This window comes from Emys orbicularis, chromosome 15 (assembly GCF_028017835.1).
Source record: "Emys orbicularis isolate rEmyOrb1 chromosome 15, rEmyOrb1.hap1, whole genome shotgun sequence".
NCBI lineage: Eukaryota > Metazoa > Chordata > Testudines > Emydidae > Emys > Emys orbicularis.
The window spans coordinates 18,678,286-18,695,409 of record NC_088697.1 but is presented as its reverse complement, the minus strand read 5'-3'; the positions used below and the strand labels follow the sequence as shown (position 1 = coordinate 18,695,409).

The following is a 17,124-nucleotide window of genomic DNA, read 5'->3' as shown; positions in this document are numbered from 1 at the left end:
TGCTCAAGGTCACACAGGAAGTCTGTAGCAAAAGCACAACTGCTAATAGAAATAACAGGTCACATACCAATGGATCCCCCAACTGAGGAAGTTAAAGCATATTTCAGTGATGAAAAGCATGATCAATCAATACAAGTACCATCGTCAATACAAGTACATAGATATTTATATGATCTATGATAGAAACTATCACAATATATTGCATAGTACGCCGCATCTTCCTGAATGGACATAGGAAGACTACAACCCAAAGTCTGTATCTAGGTATTCTATTGGACCGTTCCTTGACTTTCAAGGAACATCTTACCAAAGCCTTGCCAAAAATAAGACAAACAACCTGATCAGCAAAACAGCTGGATCACCTAGAGAGCCAATGTGCAGACACCGAGGGTTTGTCTACCCTTACAGTGCTGCGGCTGCACCATGGCAGTGCTTAGTGAGACACTACCTATGCCACCAGGAGCTTCTCCCATTGACGTAGGAACTCCACTTCCCCGATAGGCGGCAGCTATGTTGATGGGAGAAGCCCTCCTGTCGACATAGTGCTGTCTACGCCGGGGTTAGGTCAGTGTAACTATGTTGCTCAGGGGTGTGGATTTTTCACACCCCTGAGTGACGTAGTTATACCGACTTAAGTTGGTAGGCAGACCAAACTAGAGAAATATGGGCTTGTCTTGTACTATTCTGTAGCAGAATATCGCTCCCCAGTGTGGCTCAGCTCTTTTCACACAGGACTAGTAGACACTCAGCTGAACAATGCGTATAACAGGTACTGTGAACCTTACAAATCTGGCCTGGCTGTCGGTTCTGTCTAACATTGCCCCTTCTGACACAGGTGACAAGTTGCCTTGCAGAATCTGCTCCTTACAGTGCAAGACGTGCCACACCTACCCCTTTAAAGATGTGTTTAATCCACAGAGACACAATTTTAGCTCAAGGCAATCCCTTTTGGACAAATCCCCTAAGGAACCTTGACATCACCTTCAGGAGGCAGAATAGGTGGCAAGAACAAGCTTCCATAGCCAAAGCCTAAGCCTAGGAGTTGGTCATGGATTCCGTGATTTTGTGTGACCTCCACGACTTCAGACCCGGGTGGCTGGAGCTGTCAGCTGCTCCCACCCCCTGGGCAGCGGGGCACAGGCTGTCAGCTTCCTCCCTTCCCCGTTATTTTTAGTAAGAGTCATAGACAGAACACGCCCTCTGTGAATTTACTAAAAACAACCATGACAAAATCTTAACCTTACCAATGCCTATCTCTGACAGATCCAACAGTCCAGCTCCCGGGTTTTGACCTTTCCCAACATCTTTAAGTAAAGCTCGATTGCTTCACATACGCAGTGATAAACGTGTGCTGCTAGTGACTAAGTGAGGCCTCTGACTCTCCCCTTTGCAGCTGTGGCCAGTCAGAAGATGCAGGCCATACCCATCGGTAAGTGCTGCCTGATTCCCTCATAGACTTGCAGTGCTCTTCCCTCAGCTACTGAATGGTTAGACACTTAGTCTATGCAGATGTAATACACACAAATTCACAGCCATGAAAAACACATCACAGACTGTGAAATCAGACCTCCTCCATGAAATCTAGCTACTTGAGGGGAGGGCTAGGGGTTATGTCTTGTGTGAAAGATCTATACACAAGAGCATACAGAAGGAAAGGAGAACAGAGATCCATCCACGAGCACAGTAAGGAACAAAAAAATGCATCATTTTTGCTAATTTGATCAGAAAGTCTAAGAACAGCGACTGGAGTAAATGGTTTTAAATTACAATTGTAATAGAGTTTGTACATGGATTTTTATTAAATTAAGATGCATATACAAAGCCATACTATACTATAATTTTTTCTGAGTTTTTATTTTAGAACTGAAGGAATTGATAGCTTCAGTTTCCAGGTTTGCACAGCACATACACACACAAAAATCACCATCACAACTGACTCCCTTACAGGCAGTCTCAATTGAGAAAACAAGGCCTGAACGAGTCATGAAAACTGAACTCTCCCCTTCTCACCACAAAGGTAGGCCCTTTAGTGCAGGCTCAAGGTGCAGTAGCAGTTAGCACTGCAAGGGGAAGTCTGTACTGCTTCTGCCAGTGCTGTTGCGTGACTTCAGCCTACAGCGAGGTCAAGCCTGGACTTGCCACCAGCACAGAGATTCATCTAGGGCAGGGGTAGTCAATAGGAGGACCGCAGGCCAAATCTGGACCAACAGATGCTTCTGAACGCACTGCAAAATCTTTCTATTTACTTATTATTATTTTTGTATTATTTTCTCTGGAGTCTGCTCCTTGACAAAAAATAATTGGTTACCCATGATCTAGGGCCTCATCCTGCATTCTTTGCATGCTCCAACTTCTCACTGACTTCATGGGAGTTTGGAGTAGCATGTCCCCAGGAGTTTTAGGACTTAGCTGTACAAGTATGTGGTCTTTAACAAGAGAAAGTAATTCAATTTAGGAATTCCCTATGATATGGACTTATCTTCAGACATCAGAACAGATACTGAACCAGCACGATTTAGGATATAATGTCACCTAAGAGCTGTCTTTTTCTACCTCATTTTGAATTTCTGCAAACAATGAACTGCAACATTACCAGACTGCCCATGCAATGAATACTATCAAATAGAACAGATCATCCCTTCACTGACAAAAACATACAGCACACTTTTAATTTAGCATAAAATGTTTATAACACCTGTTATCTTACCTTTATGTTTTGTTCTGCTGTCCTCTCACCGTCCCTTTGACTAGATTGTGTCACTGCAGATCCAAAGAAAAGTTAGGAACGCTCCAAACAAGTGAGAGTTTCTTGCCAGTTCTACCCAACATGCTCTCATTATTCCCATGTTATGACACAGAGAGGAGATTGATGGTCAGATGTTTCTTAGATACAGGAGCATGTAATGAGATGTACCTTAATGAACCCTTGACCACACTTGCAAAACAGTCACTGACGACAGACCAATTTATCTCCGAAGTAGGATACTTCTTTTCTCAAAGCAAAGATCTGTGTGTCAGGAGGCACAATTGCACACAACAAACAAGAGCTCTGTATGAAGAAGATCGACATTATGATTGTCTAATCCTGTAGATGTTAAGCACCTCATCTTTTAACTCTAATCAGTTCACTGAAGAATGTCACACACCCCTAAAACATGAGTTGATATGTTTGATAAATTCTTGGTTACCTAACGAATAAGTTTAATTTTCCCCTTAGGGAAGCAATTCTAGGGTGTTTACTTGAGAAGCTTGCAGTAGGAGGACACAGAATCAAAGATAACTGCGCTTTTCTGGCAATGTTGTGTAATACTGTCTGCTCCCTGCATTTTGCAAAAAGTAGCCACCAGGGTGGATTTGATTTTAATCAAATTTATTTAAATCATGATTTAAATCACTAGTCAGGAAGACTTGATTTAATCATGGTTTTCTACACAGAAGTGCATTCTTGTTGGCTGTTATAACCTTAATACATATTCTTCACAACTCAGAGATAGATGTAGGTTTCATTTTTAGAAGGGACACACTATACATTTTTAAACGGATTTATTTTGAAAACTTTTCAGATTAGTTTTGCAGCTATATCAGAAAATGAAAGATTGTCTGGTGATTTCATTTGCCAAAGGTAATTGAAGCAGATATTTATGAAGTCATTGGGAGGTGAACTATCGCCAATTCAACAGGTTAATCATTAATATTTGGAGGACTTTCTTGCCAGGCTGTATTAGGAGGAGAACATCACCCGACAGACATTTAAATTGTTTTATTTAACTAAAACAACAATGTTAAGTATTCTGGATTTTTTTTCTTCAACATATAATATTTTAACAAAAAAGCATATGTCCCTTGCTGCTCACATTTATCTCCAGACTTCTCCTTGTCCAGATCTAGTCTGCCCCCAACAATCTTCTATTCATTGAACTTTTTGAAACTTTGCACTTTTAGAGAGAGGTAAGGGATTAACGGTGTACACAAATTTACAGAGGGACAATAGACTTAAGTTCTGTTATTTCTCACCTCTATATATTTATTTATTTAAAAACATTTTTGCTGTTAACAAATCTGGAGATTTGTGTTTGAGAATTGCAAAACTAAGCATCTCTGATGGTATCTTCTAGACTGAGCACTGAGTCCCATTGGGTAGATAGAAAGATTAACCTAAATCTATACAGAAGCTTGTGGAAACCCGTAAGATTGGGTCCCTAATCCATGAACTATTTGAACTCATTTACAAAACTTTTCTTAAACATTACATGAATATATTGTCTTATACTATAGAATTATAATTTATAATCCCTATTCCATGAGGAGATAGTTTTAATTAAGATACATTATAGCTCAAAGCTATCTTTAGATCGGATTTTGGGGAGAAAACCTATTTAAATTTAAAAAAAAAAAATCAGATTTTTTTTTTTAAATCATTGATTTTTATCCACCCTGGTAGCCACACAAATCACCTCAGTAATTTTTGTAACCAGTAACCAGTTCTTGAATCTCAGCAGCGATAGTGTTTTAAACCATCCCTCTTGGAGCTCAGAATTCTTTCCTAATATCTAGCCCAAACTTTCCTCCCTTAACTTCAGATCATTCCTCCTACCAATTTCTGAGAATTAAGCACTGCCTTCCTACAACACATGGTTATCTTCCAAGGTCATTCCTGGGATTATGTCCCCCTCCAAAGTCATCTCTTTGACTATATAAATTCAGCTCCCACGGTCTCTCTTCAAGTGACCCATCCTCTAATTCTCAAGTTATTTTTGTTTTTCTTTAGATTTCCTACATCCTACCTAAATTTTGAGACAATACTGTAGGCAATAGTCCTGGTGCAGCTGGTTGGACAAGACTTGCAGGGAGGCAGTTACAGGACACTAATTTGGCATTGTCATCCTGCTACACACATCAGAAGTCAATAGTATTGCTTTTTTCATGCTCCCATCCCTCTATATGCTCCTGTCTGGTTACCTATTTATCTGTAACCTCAGGAACTAAGTCTGTACTTGAGTTTCCATCTATACAATTTGCTTTTCCCAATATGTTCCCAACAATGAGAGGCTGCTTCTCCTGAATTATAACTGATTACACGCTAGATAAACCATCACTCTTGATCTGAAAACAGGAGATTAATTTACTTATTTGATTAAGCTTGTTTATAATAACGTAGGACAGAGTTCATAGGGGAAGCCTGTTAACTTCACTAAGGAGGTCCCAAACTAGCTTGATCTTTGTAGATTTTGCCAGCTTGCTAAGGCTCTAGCAAAACTACTGAAGAAGAGTGAGCTGTCATGTAGAAGTGCTAAACGAAATAAATAGTAAGGAATTTGTTTAGATAGTTTGCCCATTGCAAAGCTGAACCAGATTGTGTGGTTTAATCTTGGGTCAACCCAAGAACTTTGTCTGAAAGTTACACATTTTATTCACATATTGAACAATAAATTAAAATGACTTAAATACTAAGAATGGAACTTGGTTTATGATCTTAAGTGCTGCAGGACCACGACACTAATGTCACTTTAATAAAAGCTCAGAAATTTCAGTTGCAAAACAACTATTTTCAAGTACTCCTCTCTGGCTGACCATCCTATGTTGTGCTACCTGGGAGGTGAAAGTTTCAAGAGTTAAGGTTGGCCAAGGGCAGGCACTATAAAGGCAGCAAGCTCAGTCCTTAAGGGAAGGGACAGCCTCATTCATTTAGGGAAACACCTGACTCAATCAAAAAAAGTGAGACAGGTGGGGGGAAAGAAGATACAGAGAAAGAGAAATCAGTAAATAGGAGGCATGGAGGCTTTCGGGGCTGGGGCTGCACACACAGTAAAAAAAAGTTGACACCAATCAGCTTTAAAGGGTTTGCTGGGAAATCCCTCAAAAACTAGGAGTATGCAACCCAAAAAGAGGATTTTAAGTTTATAGAATGAGTATTTTTAACAAAGGGGTAAAACGGAAGCAAGATTGCATCAGAAGGTACAGTAGAGAACAAGGGCTGCAGGGCCTACAGAGACAGAACAAGGAAGCTAGTGGCATAACAACCAGGCACTGCCAACATTTTAAAGTAAGTTCTTTATGTGTGAGATCAAAGGATGAGGACTGGTTCCAAAGACTACCAAATCCCATGAGATGAAGAAATTAGATTCAGGTTAAACCAAAACAGTCAGATTTCAAGCCTGATTTGGAGCCCCAGCTTTTGCCAGTGCAAACTCTGCCTTAGGTTAGCATACAGAAGCAAAAGTTAAGTGCTTCTAGATGCTGCATTGCAACTGATTCAAAACCTACTCTGGTTTGGAAAAGGCTGCTTGATATCACTGCAAATACTGATGTGCATTGATACCTGAAACAGGTGAAAAGTCTCTGAACAGGAGTCTCTCTCAGTCAGATTCACTGTGCAGCGCTAGCGCTCATGGTGACAAACAGGAGTGTTGGAGCCCGAAAACCCAGTCTCCGAGGCATTAAAGCCACATGGCCTATCCCTGAGGAAAAGTGTGACCTTTTAGGGTCTGGAACACTAATGGGTAACTCCCAGCACACTGTTTAAAGGCCAGGAGATAGCCCACACCCTGTCAATCTGTGACACAGCAAACTGTCTCAAGCAATGTTTCCACTCCTCATACACTAGAAATAGCATTTATTGGTCCTTTCTTGGTCAGCCAATTTACAGTAGGATTTTAACAAGGATTAGCCAACATGTTTAAAAAAAAAACCACCTTCTTCCTAGTGAAGAAAAGGTCTTACGGGGAGGCCTGGTCAACACAACAAAGTTTTGCTGGCATGTAAGTGTCAGCTAGGATGGGGGCTGCATTTTAATGGTAGGTGAGCAATTGCTGTAGAGCACTGCCAGCCATCGCCCCTAAGGGGGTTGCATTTCAGAGCTAGGTGAGCACTGGCCATACAGCACTGCTGGCCTGGGTACCAGCCACCGCCCCGCCCCAGAGAGGGCTGCATTTCAGTGCCAGGTGAGCACCGGCCAGACAGCACCGCCAGCCCGGGTACCAGCCGCCCCGCCCCAGAGGGGGCTGCATTTCAGAGCTAGGTGAGCACCGGCCAGACCGCACCGCCAGCCCGGGTACCAGCCGCCGCCCCGCCCCAGAGGGGACTGCATTTCAGTGCTAGGTGAGCACCCACCAGACTGCCCCGCCGGCCCGGGTACCAGCCGCCCCGCCCCAGAGGGGGCTGCATTTCAGAGCTAGGTGAGCACTGGCCAGACCGCACCGCCGGCCCGGGTACCAGCCGCCGCCCCGCCCCAGAGGGGGCTGCATTTCAGTGCTAGGTGAGCACCCGCCAGACAGCACCGCCGGCCCGGGTACCAGCCGCCCCGCCCCAGAGGGGGCTGCATTTCAGTGCTAGGTAAGCACCGACCAGACAGCACCGCCGGCCCGGGTACCAGCCGCCCCGCCCCAGAGGGGACTGCATTTCAGTGCTAGATGAGCACTGGCCAGACAGCACCGCCGGCCCGGGTACCAGCCGCCCCGCCCCAGAGGGGGCTGCATTTCAGTGCTAGGTGAGCACTGGCCAGACCGACCCGCCGGCCCGGGTACCAGCCGCCCCGCCCCAGAGGGGGCTGCATTTCAGTGCTAGGTGAGCACTGGCCAGACAGTACCGCCGGCCCGGGTACCAGCCGCCCCGCCCCAGAGGGGGCTGCATTTCAGTGCTAGGTGAGCACTGGCCAGACAACACCGCTGGCCCGGGTACCAGCCGCCCCGCCCCAGAGGGGGCTGCATTTCAGTGCTAGGTGAGCACCCGCCAGACAGCACCGCCGGCCCGGGTACCAGCCGCCCCGCCCCAGAGGGGGCTGCATTTCAGAGCTAGGTGAGCACCGGCCAGACCGCCCCGCCGGCCCGGGTACCAGCCGCCCCACCCCAGAGGGGGCTGCATTTCAGAGCTAGGTGAGCACCGGCCAGACCGCCCCGCCGGCCCGGGTACCAGCCGCCGCCCCGCCCCAGAGGGGGCTGCATTTCAGTGCTAGGTGAGCACTGGCCAGACCGCCCCGCCGGCCCGGGTACCAGCCGCCGCCCCGCCCCAGAGGGGGGCTGCATTTCAGAGCTAGGTGAGCACCGGCCAGACCGCACCGCCGGCCCGGGTACCAGCCGCCCCGCCCCAGAGGGGGCTGCATTTCAGTGCTAGGTGAGCACTGGCCAGACCGACCCGCCGGCCCGGGTACCAGCCGCCCCGCCCCAGAGGGGGCTGCATTTCAGTGCTAGGTGAGCACTGGCCAGACAGTACCGCCGGCCCGGGTACCAGCCGCCCCGCCCCAGAGGGGGCTGCATTTCAGTGCTAGGTGAGCACTGGCCAGACAACACCGCTGGCCCGGGTACCAGCCGCCCCGCCCCAGAGGGGGCTGCATTTCAGAGCTAGGTGAGCACCGGCCAGACCGCCCCGCCGGCCCGGGTACCAGCCGCCCCACCCCAGAGGGGGCTGCATTTCAGAGCTAGGTGAGCACCGGCCAGACCGCCCCGCCGGCCCGGGTACCAGCCGCCGCCCCGCCCCAGAGGGGGCTGCATTTCAGTGCTAGGTGAGCACTGGCCAGACCGCCCCGCCGGCCCGGGTACCAGCCGCCGCCCCGCCCCAGAGGGGGGCTGCATTTCAGTGCTAGGTGAGCACCGGCCAGACCGCACCGCCGGCCCGGGTACCAGCCGCCCCGCCCCAGAGGGGGCTGCATTTCAGTGCTAGGTGAGCACTGGCCAGACCGCCCCGCCGGCCCGGGTACCAGCCGCCGCCCCGCCCCAGAGGGGGGCTGCATTTCAGTGCTAGGTGAGCACCGGCCAGACCGCACCGCCGGCCCGGGTACCAGCCGCCCCGCCCCAGAGGGGGCTGCATTTCAGTGCTAGGTGAGCACCCGCCAGACAGCACCGCCGGCCCGGGTACCAGCCGCCCCGCCCCAGAGGGGGGCTGCATTTCAGTGCTAGGTGAGCACCGGCCAGACCGCCCCGCCGGCCCGGGTACCAGCCGCCCCGCCCCAGAGGGGGCTGCATTTCAGTGCTAGGTGAGCACTGGCCAGACCGACCCGCCGGCCCGGGTACCAGCCGCCCCGCCCCAGAGGGGGCTGCATTTCAGTGCTAGGTGAGCACTGGCCAGACAGTACCGCCGGCCCGGGTACCAGCCGCCCCGCCCCAGAGGGGGCTGCATTTCAGTGCTAGGTGAGCACTGGCCAGACAACACCGCTGGCCCGGGTACCAGCCGCTCCGCCCCAGAGGGGGCTGCATTTCAGAGCTAGGTGAGCACCGGCCAGACCGCCCCGCCGGCCCGGGTACCAGCCGCCCCACCCCAGAGGGGGCTGCATTTCAGAGCTAGGTGAGCACCGGCCAGACCGCCCCGCCGGCCCGGGTACCAGCCGCCGCCCCGCCCCAGAGGGGGCTGCATTTCAGTGCTAGGTGAGCACTGGCCAGACCGCCCCGCCGGCCCGGGTATCAGCCGCCGCCCCGCCCCAGAGGGGGGCTGCATTTCAGAGCTAGGTGAGCACCGGCCAGACCGCACCGCCGGCCCGGGTACCAGCCGCCCCGCCCCAGAGGGGGCTGCATTTCAGTGCTAGGTGAGCACTGGCCAGACCGCCCCGCCGGCCCGGGTACCAGCCGCCGCCCCGCCCCAGAGGGGGGCTGCATTTCAGTGCTAGGTGAGCACCGGCCAGACCGCACCGCCGGCCCGGGTACCAGCCGCCCCGCCCCAGAGGGGGCTGCATTTCAGTGCTAGGTGAGCACCCGCCAGACAGCACCGCCGGCCCGGGTACCAGCCGCCCCGCCCCAGAGGGGGGCTGCATTTCAGTGCTAGGTGAGCACCGGCCAGACCGCCCCGCCGGCCCGGGTACCAGCCGCCCCGCCCCAGAGGGGGCTGCATTTCAGTGCTAGGTGAGCACTGGCCAGACCGACCCGCCGGCCCGGGTACCAGCCGCCCCGCCCCAGAGGGGGCTGCATTTCAGTGCTAGGTGAGCACTGGCCAGACAGTACCGCCGGCCCGGGTACCAGCCGCCCCGCCCCAGAGGGGGCTGCATTTCAGTGCTAGGTGAGCACTGGCCAGACAACACCGCTGGCCCGGGTACCAGCCGCTCCGCCCCAGAGGGGGCTGCATTTCAGAGCTAGGTGAGCACCGGCCAGACCGCCCCGCCGGCCCGGGTACCAGCCGCCCCACCCCAGAGGGGGCTGCATTTCAGAGCTAGGTGAGCACCGGCCAGACCGCCCCGCCGGCCCGGGTACCAGCCGCCGCCCCGCCCCAGAGGGGGCTGCATTTCAGTGCTAGGTGAGCACTGGCCAGACCGCCCCGCCGGCCCGGGTACCAGCCGCCGCCCCGCCCCAGAGGGGGGCTGCATTTCAGAGCTAGGTGAGCACCGGCCAGACCGCACCGCCGGCCCGGGTACCAGCCGCCCCGCCCCAGAGGGGGCTGCATTTCAGTGCTAGGTGAGCACTGGCCAGACCGCCCCGCCGGCCCGGGTACCAGCCGCCGCCCCGCCCCAGAGGGGGGCTGCATTTCAGTGCTAGGTGAGCACCCGCCAGACAGCACCGCCGGCCCGGGTACCAGCCGCCGCCCCGCCCCAGAGGGGACTGCATTTCAGTGCTAGGTGAGCACCCACCAGACAGCACCGCCGGCCCGGGTACCAGCCGCCCCGCCCCAGAGGGGGCTGCATTTCAGTGCTAGGTAAGCACCGACCAGACAGCACCGCCGGCCCGGGTACCAGCCGCCCCGCCCCAGAGGGGACTGCATTTCAGTGCTAGATGAGCACTGGCCAGACAGCACCGCCGGCCCGGGTACCAGCCGCCCCGCCCCAGAGGGGGCTGCATTTCAGTGCTAGGTGAGCACTGGCCAGACCGACCCGCCGGCCCGGGTACCAGCCGCCCCGCCCCAGAGGGGGCTGCATTTCAGTGCTAGGTGAGCACTGGCCAGACAGTACCGCCGGCCCGGGTACCAGCCGCCCCGCCCCAGAGGGGGCTGCATTTCAGTGCTAGGTGAGCACTGGCCAGACAACACCGCTGGCCCGGGTACCAGCCGCCCCGCCCCAGAGGGGGCTGCATTTCAGTGCTAGGTGAGCACCCGCCAGACAGCACCGCCGGCCCGGGTACCAGCCGCCCCGCCCCAGAGGGGGCTGCATTTCAGAGCTAGGTGAGCACCGGCCAGACCGCCCCGCCGGCCCGGGTACCAGCCGCCCCACCCCAGAGGGGGCTGCATTTCAGAGCTAGGTGAGCACCGGCCAGACCGCCCCGCCGGCCCGGGTACCAGCCGCCGCCCCGCCCCAGAGGGGGCTGCATTTCAGTGCTAGGTGAGCACTGGCCAGACCGCCCCGCCGGCCCGGGTACCAGCCGCCGCCCCGCCCCAGAGGGGGGCTGCATTTCAGAGCTAGGTGAGCACCGGCCAGACCGCACCGCCGGCCCGGGTACCAGCCGCCCCGCCCCAGAGGGGGCTGCATTTCAGTGCTAGGTGAGCACTGGCCAGACCGACCCGCCGGCCCGGGTACCAGCCGCCCCGCCCCAGAGGGGGCTGCATTTCAGTGCTAGGTGAGCACTGGCCAGACAGTACCGCCGGCCCGGGTACCAGCCGCCCCGCCCCAGAGGGGGCTGCATTTCAGTGCTAGGTGAGCACTGGCCAGACAACACCGCTGGCCCGGGTACCAGCCGCCCCGCCCCAGAGGGGGCTGCATTTCAGAGCTAGGTGAGCACCGGCCAGACCGCCCCGCCGGCCCGGGTACCAGCCGCCCCACCCCAGAGGGGGCTGCATTTCAGAGCTAGGTGAGCACCGGCCAGACCGCCCCGCCGGCCCGGGTACCAGCCGCCGCCCCGCCCCAGAGGGGGCTGCATTTCAGTGCTAGGTGAGCACTGGCCAGACCGCCCCGCCGGCCCGGGTACCAGCCGCCGCCCCGCCCCAGAGGGGGGCTGCATTTCAGTGCTAGGTGAGCACCGGCCAGACCGCACCGCCGGCCCGGGTACCAGCCGCCCCGCCCCAGAGGGGGCTGCATTTCAGTGCTAGGTGAGCACTGGCCAGACCGCCCCGCCGGCCCGGGTACCAGCCGCCGCCCCGCCCCAGAGGGGGGCTGCATTTCAGTGCTAGGTGAGCACCGGCCAGACCGCACCGCCGGCCCGGGTACCAGCCGCCCCGCCCCAGAGGGGGCTGCATTTCAGTGCTAGGTGAGCACCCGCCAGACAGCACCGCCGGCCCGGGTACCAGCCGCCCCGCCCCAGAGGGGGGCTGCATTTCAGTGCTAGGTGAGCACCGGCCAGACCGCCCCGCCGGCCCGGGTACCAGCCGCCCCGCCCCAGAGGGGGCTGCATTTCAGTGCTAGGTGAGCACTGGCCAGACCGACCCGCCGGCCCGGGTACCAGCCGCCCCGCCCCAGAGGGGGCTGCATTTCAGTGCTAGGTGAGCACTGGCCAGACAGTACCGCCGGCCCGGGTACCAGCCGCCCCGCCCCAGAGGGGGCTGCATTTCAGTGCTAGGTGAGCACTGGCCAGACAACACCGCTGGCCCGGGTACCAGCCGCTCCGCCCCAGAGGGGGCTGCATTTCAGAGCTAGGTGAGCACCGGCCAGACCGCCCCGCCGGCCCGGGTACCAGCCGCCCCACCCCAGAGGGGGCTGCATTTCAGAGCTAGGTGAGCACCGGCCAGACCGCCCCGCCGGCCCGGGTACCAGCCGCCGCCCCGCCCCAGAGGGGGCTGCATTTCAGTGCTAGGTGAGCACTGGCCAGACCGCCCCGCCGGCCCGGGTATCAGCCGCCGCCCCGCCCCAGAGGGGGGCTGCATTTCAGAGCTAGGTGAGCACCGGCCAGACCGCACCGCCGGCCCGGGTACCAGCCGCCCCGCCCCAGAGGGGGCTGCATTTCAGTGCTAGGTGAGCACTGGCCAGACCGCCCCGCCGGCCCGGGTACCAGCCGCCGCCCCGCCCCAGAGGGGGGCTGCATTTCAGTGCTAGGTGAGCACCGGCCAGACCGCACCGCCGGCCCGGGTACCAGCCGCCCCGCCCCAGAGGGGGCTGCATTTCAGTGCTAGGTGAGCACCCGCCAGACAGCACCGCCGGCCCGGGTACCAGCCGCCCCGCCCCAGAGGGGGGCTGCATTTCAGTGCTAGGTGAGCACCGGCCAGACCGCCCCGCCGGCCCGGGTACCAGCCGCCCCGCCCCAGAGGGGGCTGCATTTCAGTGCTAGGTGAGCACTGGCCAGACCGACCCGCCGGCCCGGGTACCAGCCGCCCCGCCCCAGAGGGGGCTGCATTTCAGTGCTAGGTGAGCACTGGCCAGACAGTACCGCCGGCCCGGGTACCAGCCGCCCCGCCCCAGAGGGGGCTGCATTTCAGTGCTAGGTGAGCACTGGCCAGACAACACCGCTGGCCCGGGTACCAGCCGCTCCGCCCCAGAGGGGGCTGCATTTCAGAGCTAGGTGAGCACCGGCCAGACCGCCCCGCCGGCCCGGGTACCAGCCGCCCCACCCCAGAGGGGGCTGCATTTCAGAGCTAGGTGAGCACCGGCCAGACCGCCCCGCCGGCCCGGGTACCAGCCGCCGCCCCGCCCCAGAGGGGGCTGCATTTCAGAGCTAGGTGAGCACCGGCCAGACCGCCCCGCCGGCCCGGGTACCAGCCGCCCCGCCCCAGAGGGGGGCTGCATTTCAGTGCTAGGTGAGCACCGGCCAGACCGCCCCGCCGGCCCGGGTACCAGCCGCCCCGCCCCAGAGGGGGCTGCATTTCAGTGCTAGGTGAGCACTGGCCAGACCGCCCCGCCGGCCCGGGTACCAGCCGCCCCGCCCCAGAGGGGGCTGCATTTCAGTGCTAGGTGAGCACCGGCCAGACCGCCCCGCCGGCCCGGGTACCAGCCGCCCCGCCCCAGAAGGGACTATCCCGGGTACGCTCCCCTCAGAGGGCTGGAGGAGCCGAGCCGGCCGCAGGACAGCGGCGCAGGAGGGGCCCTACTACCCTAGCCGGCCGGGCTCCGCCGCGAACTCACCTGGCTGTGGCGCCCCGTCCGCTGTTACCGGCCCACGGGGAGCTCCCGCCGGCTCCCACCGTCACCGACCCTCCCTCCGCCACCAGCCGCGGCCGGCCCACGCAGGCGCATTGTGCTGCCCAGAACACCCCCTTCCTCCGCGCAAGCGCGTTACACTCTCCTCGCGTTCCTTACTGCGGAAACGTCTTGCAGACGCGACTCCTTCCCGTGCGCAGGCGCAGTGCTCATCCCGCCCTCGGCTCTCCGTTCTATGCAGGCGCACGCCCAGGTCCCGTCTCGCTCTCGTACCAACGGGGAAGGGTGAGAAGGGCAGGGGAAAAGCCGAACAGGGAGCCTCAAGGGGTGTTTCCCTTCGGCTCCTCCCCGCGCTTCCCATTGGTCTATTAGCGGCAAGGGGGCGGGTTGCAGAGCTCTAGGACTGCCTGGGCGGGGCAGCGTGCGTCGGCTCCTCCCTCAAGACCATACCCGCTTAGGTAGGTATGGGGAAATAGCGCGAGAACTCCGGCTCGGCACTGACCAGCTCTCCTCGCGCCCTCTGTCTTATCGCGATGTTTCATGGGCTATATAAAGGGAGTCGTGGTGGGTCTGGGCGGTGTTAGTCAGTTACCTTTGTGTGTTTAGAAGCTGGGTGAGGGTGAGCTGGGGGTTGATGTCTCTGCCTGTTTCTTGGGGCGCAGGAGGCGCCTGGGTGCTGCTGCTTCAGGGCTTGGGCCCTTGCCTGGCTGGGGTCCCTCTAGGGCTGCCCTCGGGCCCAGGGCTGACTGGGGGACCCAGCCATTCTCCAGTCATCCTCCCCATGGGGAGTTGCTGCCTGCCGTGTTGGGTGTGAAAACAAATAACTCAGGCCTAGTCCTCGCACCACCCCACCGAAACCTGGGCAAGGCTCCCCAGCGCCCTTCTGGCCAGGCTGTGGCGGGATGAGAAACCAGGGAAACTCAGTGCAGGCCTCTCCCTAAAATACCTATAGGGGGTTGGATGTAAATTCTATGCAAGCTTTGAGACCAGAAGGGTTGCTACAAAAACCATGCAAAATGCAGGAGTGTGGCAGTAAGAGTACTTGGAAAGCCCCGTGTGTGGCCATTGCATTCTGAAGTCGGTGACTGATTAAATGGGTGAAAAAGTAATATAAACAATACCTTGCAAACAGCATTTGCTTAGGCTGTGGTAATTGCAGGACCTACTGTGCTAGCAGTGGTAATGGCATTGTCTTCTACAGTACCGAGGTAAAGGAGTTCTAGCAACGTTCCTTATGCTACCCTTTGTTTTAGATGGGTGTGTTAATTAAGGATATGTAGTTCTTAAATAAACAAAATTAAACATTTCAGTCCTTACAAAGTGATTATACTTTGTCTGTTTAAATATCTCCCACTTCAGTATGTGGGCCAAGCGCTTACACTAAGTAACTATATGCAACCTTATCCTTGCAAACAGCAACATGAACAATGGAATCATTTTAAACAAATGATATGAATGACATTTGTTGAATATGTAAAAATGTAGTATTACTTATCATACTAGAACTAAAATGTCTTCCTTAGTCTTCTAGTCTGATTTTTCTCAGGAAAATGAAAAGCTTTTTATTTTTTAAGTTTTGGTACACTGTGATATGGATAATACCATTTCCCCTTTGAGGAGCCTATAACAATTTTTTAGGTTCCTTAAATATTTAAAAATAGTATAAATTAGGAACTTAAGAAACTTATTTTAAGATATTCAGGACGCTTGCTTCTTCCCCTCATTCCGTCTGAGAGATGACTTTAGGTTTGTGAATCAGTAATCTTCCTAATAGTAGTATGTGAACCTACCCTGTTTTGAAAAAGTCTGCTTTGAATCGCTGCAAATATTGATTTGCATTGACCCCTAAAGGGAGTAAAAAGTCTCTGAACAGGAGCCTACCTCAGTCAGACTTGCTGTACAGTACTTGCATAGCGAGAAACAAGGAGTGCTGGAGCCTGAAGACCTTGTCTTGGAGATGTTGAAGCCACATGGCCTATCCTTATGGAAAAGGGTGACCCTTGGAGGTTTGGCACTCTACAGGGTTAACCCTGGCAGCCAGTTTAAAGGCCAGAGCATAACCCACACATGTGAATCCATGACATAGCAATCTGTCTCAAGCAATGTTTCTGTTTCATATGAGGAAGTGGCATTTAATGATTCCTTTTTGGTCAACAAAAGGGAGTGGCAGTTATTGAAACATTAGCCACATCTACACTAGGAAAATAGTTCTCAAACAATTAACGTGTTAAAACTATGACTTGCCCCTTTTACAATAGGATTTTAACCAGGGTTAGCCATTAACACTTCAAAATATTAAGTGTTGAAACTATTTGTAATGTTCAAAATGACACTATCATGACTTTCTATACATAACTTAATCATTCATGTAATTAATAATGTTACAGTAAAAACACTGGAATTTTCCAAGAAGCAGCACTTCCCTGACTCCCCTCTGTGTCCCACATCTCTGCCACAAATCCAATAGCTTTTCCCCCACCTCCTACAACCCTGGGTAGAGCAGTGGCAGATCATGGGCAGACGATAATGGCTGGGGTTAGCTGGAAGCGGGGAAGGGAGGGCAGTTAGAGAAGAGCTGCTGCTGCCTCAGGGCAGCCCTGAAAATCATAGGAATGAAGGAGCTTCTCTCATAGTGAGAGCTTGTCCTTCAGGTGCCAAAATCTATAATGGGTGGGAGTTTGCAATAGTGGAGATAGTTTCTCCTGCATTAGACAAATAGTGCTGTCTTCAGATTGTTAATGTTGGATATTGGTCTGCAGAAAACTGAAAGTCTTCCTGCTCTGGGGATAGTTATGATTCTGAGCCTTAATGAGCTTCGCTATGTTTCTTGGGGACAGAAGTAGTTTTTTGCTTTGTTTAATCTCTCAAAAACTTTGGTGAATTTTTCTTGTATGGTTTGATGTCAGATGTCAGAGCATCTTTTATAGAAACTGGTGATGAAGCCTTCAGGGCTGAGGGGCATTCCTCTCTAGAGAGTGTTGATTTCCTGCTTATTCCCTCCCATACTGGATTTGTTTTTCCCTATTTTGCAGTAATCTTATTTCCTACAGTCTCCAAAATGTTTGTGTCAAAGCTTTGGAAGCAGTATCTGATCTACCTATTGCAGGATGGCATTGTCCAGTTGTGAAGGGTTTTCTGAAACACATGGGGGATCTGATGTATTACCCCAGTACAAAAAGTTCTAAAATTGTTTTTATTCTGATGCTTGCCTC

At 55.1% G+C, this 17,124-nt stretch overlaps 1 protein-coding gene across 1 annotated transcript in view; it reads right to left on the bottom strand.

Annotated features, from left to right (window-relative positions):
• The window catches only part of FAM118B (family with sequence similarity 118 member B), a 30,957-nt gene extending 16,817 nt beyond the window's left edge, over nucleotides 1-14,140 (bottom strand). The window contains exons 1-2 of the mRNA XM_065417149.1: nucleotides 14,072-14,140; nucleotides 2,708-2,760 (exon numbers count right to left, since the gene is read on the bottom strand). The gene's annotated coding sequence lies outside the window, so the exon portion shown is untranslated. The remainder of the gene's footprint in view (nucleotides 1-2,707; nucleotides 2,761-14,071) is intronic.
• Nucleotides 14,141-17,124: the final 2,984 nt, after the last annotated feature.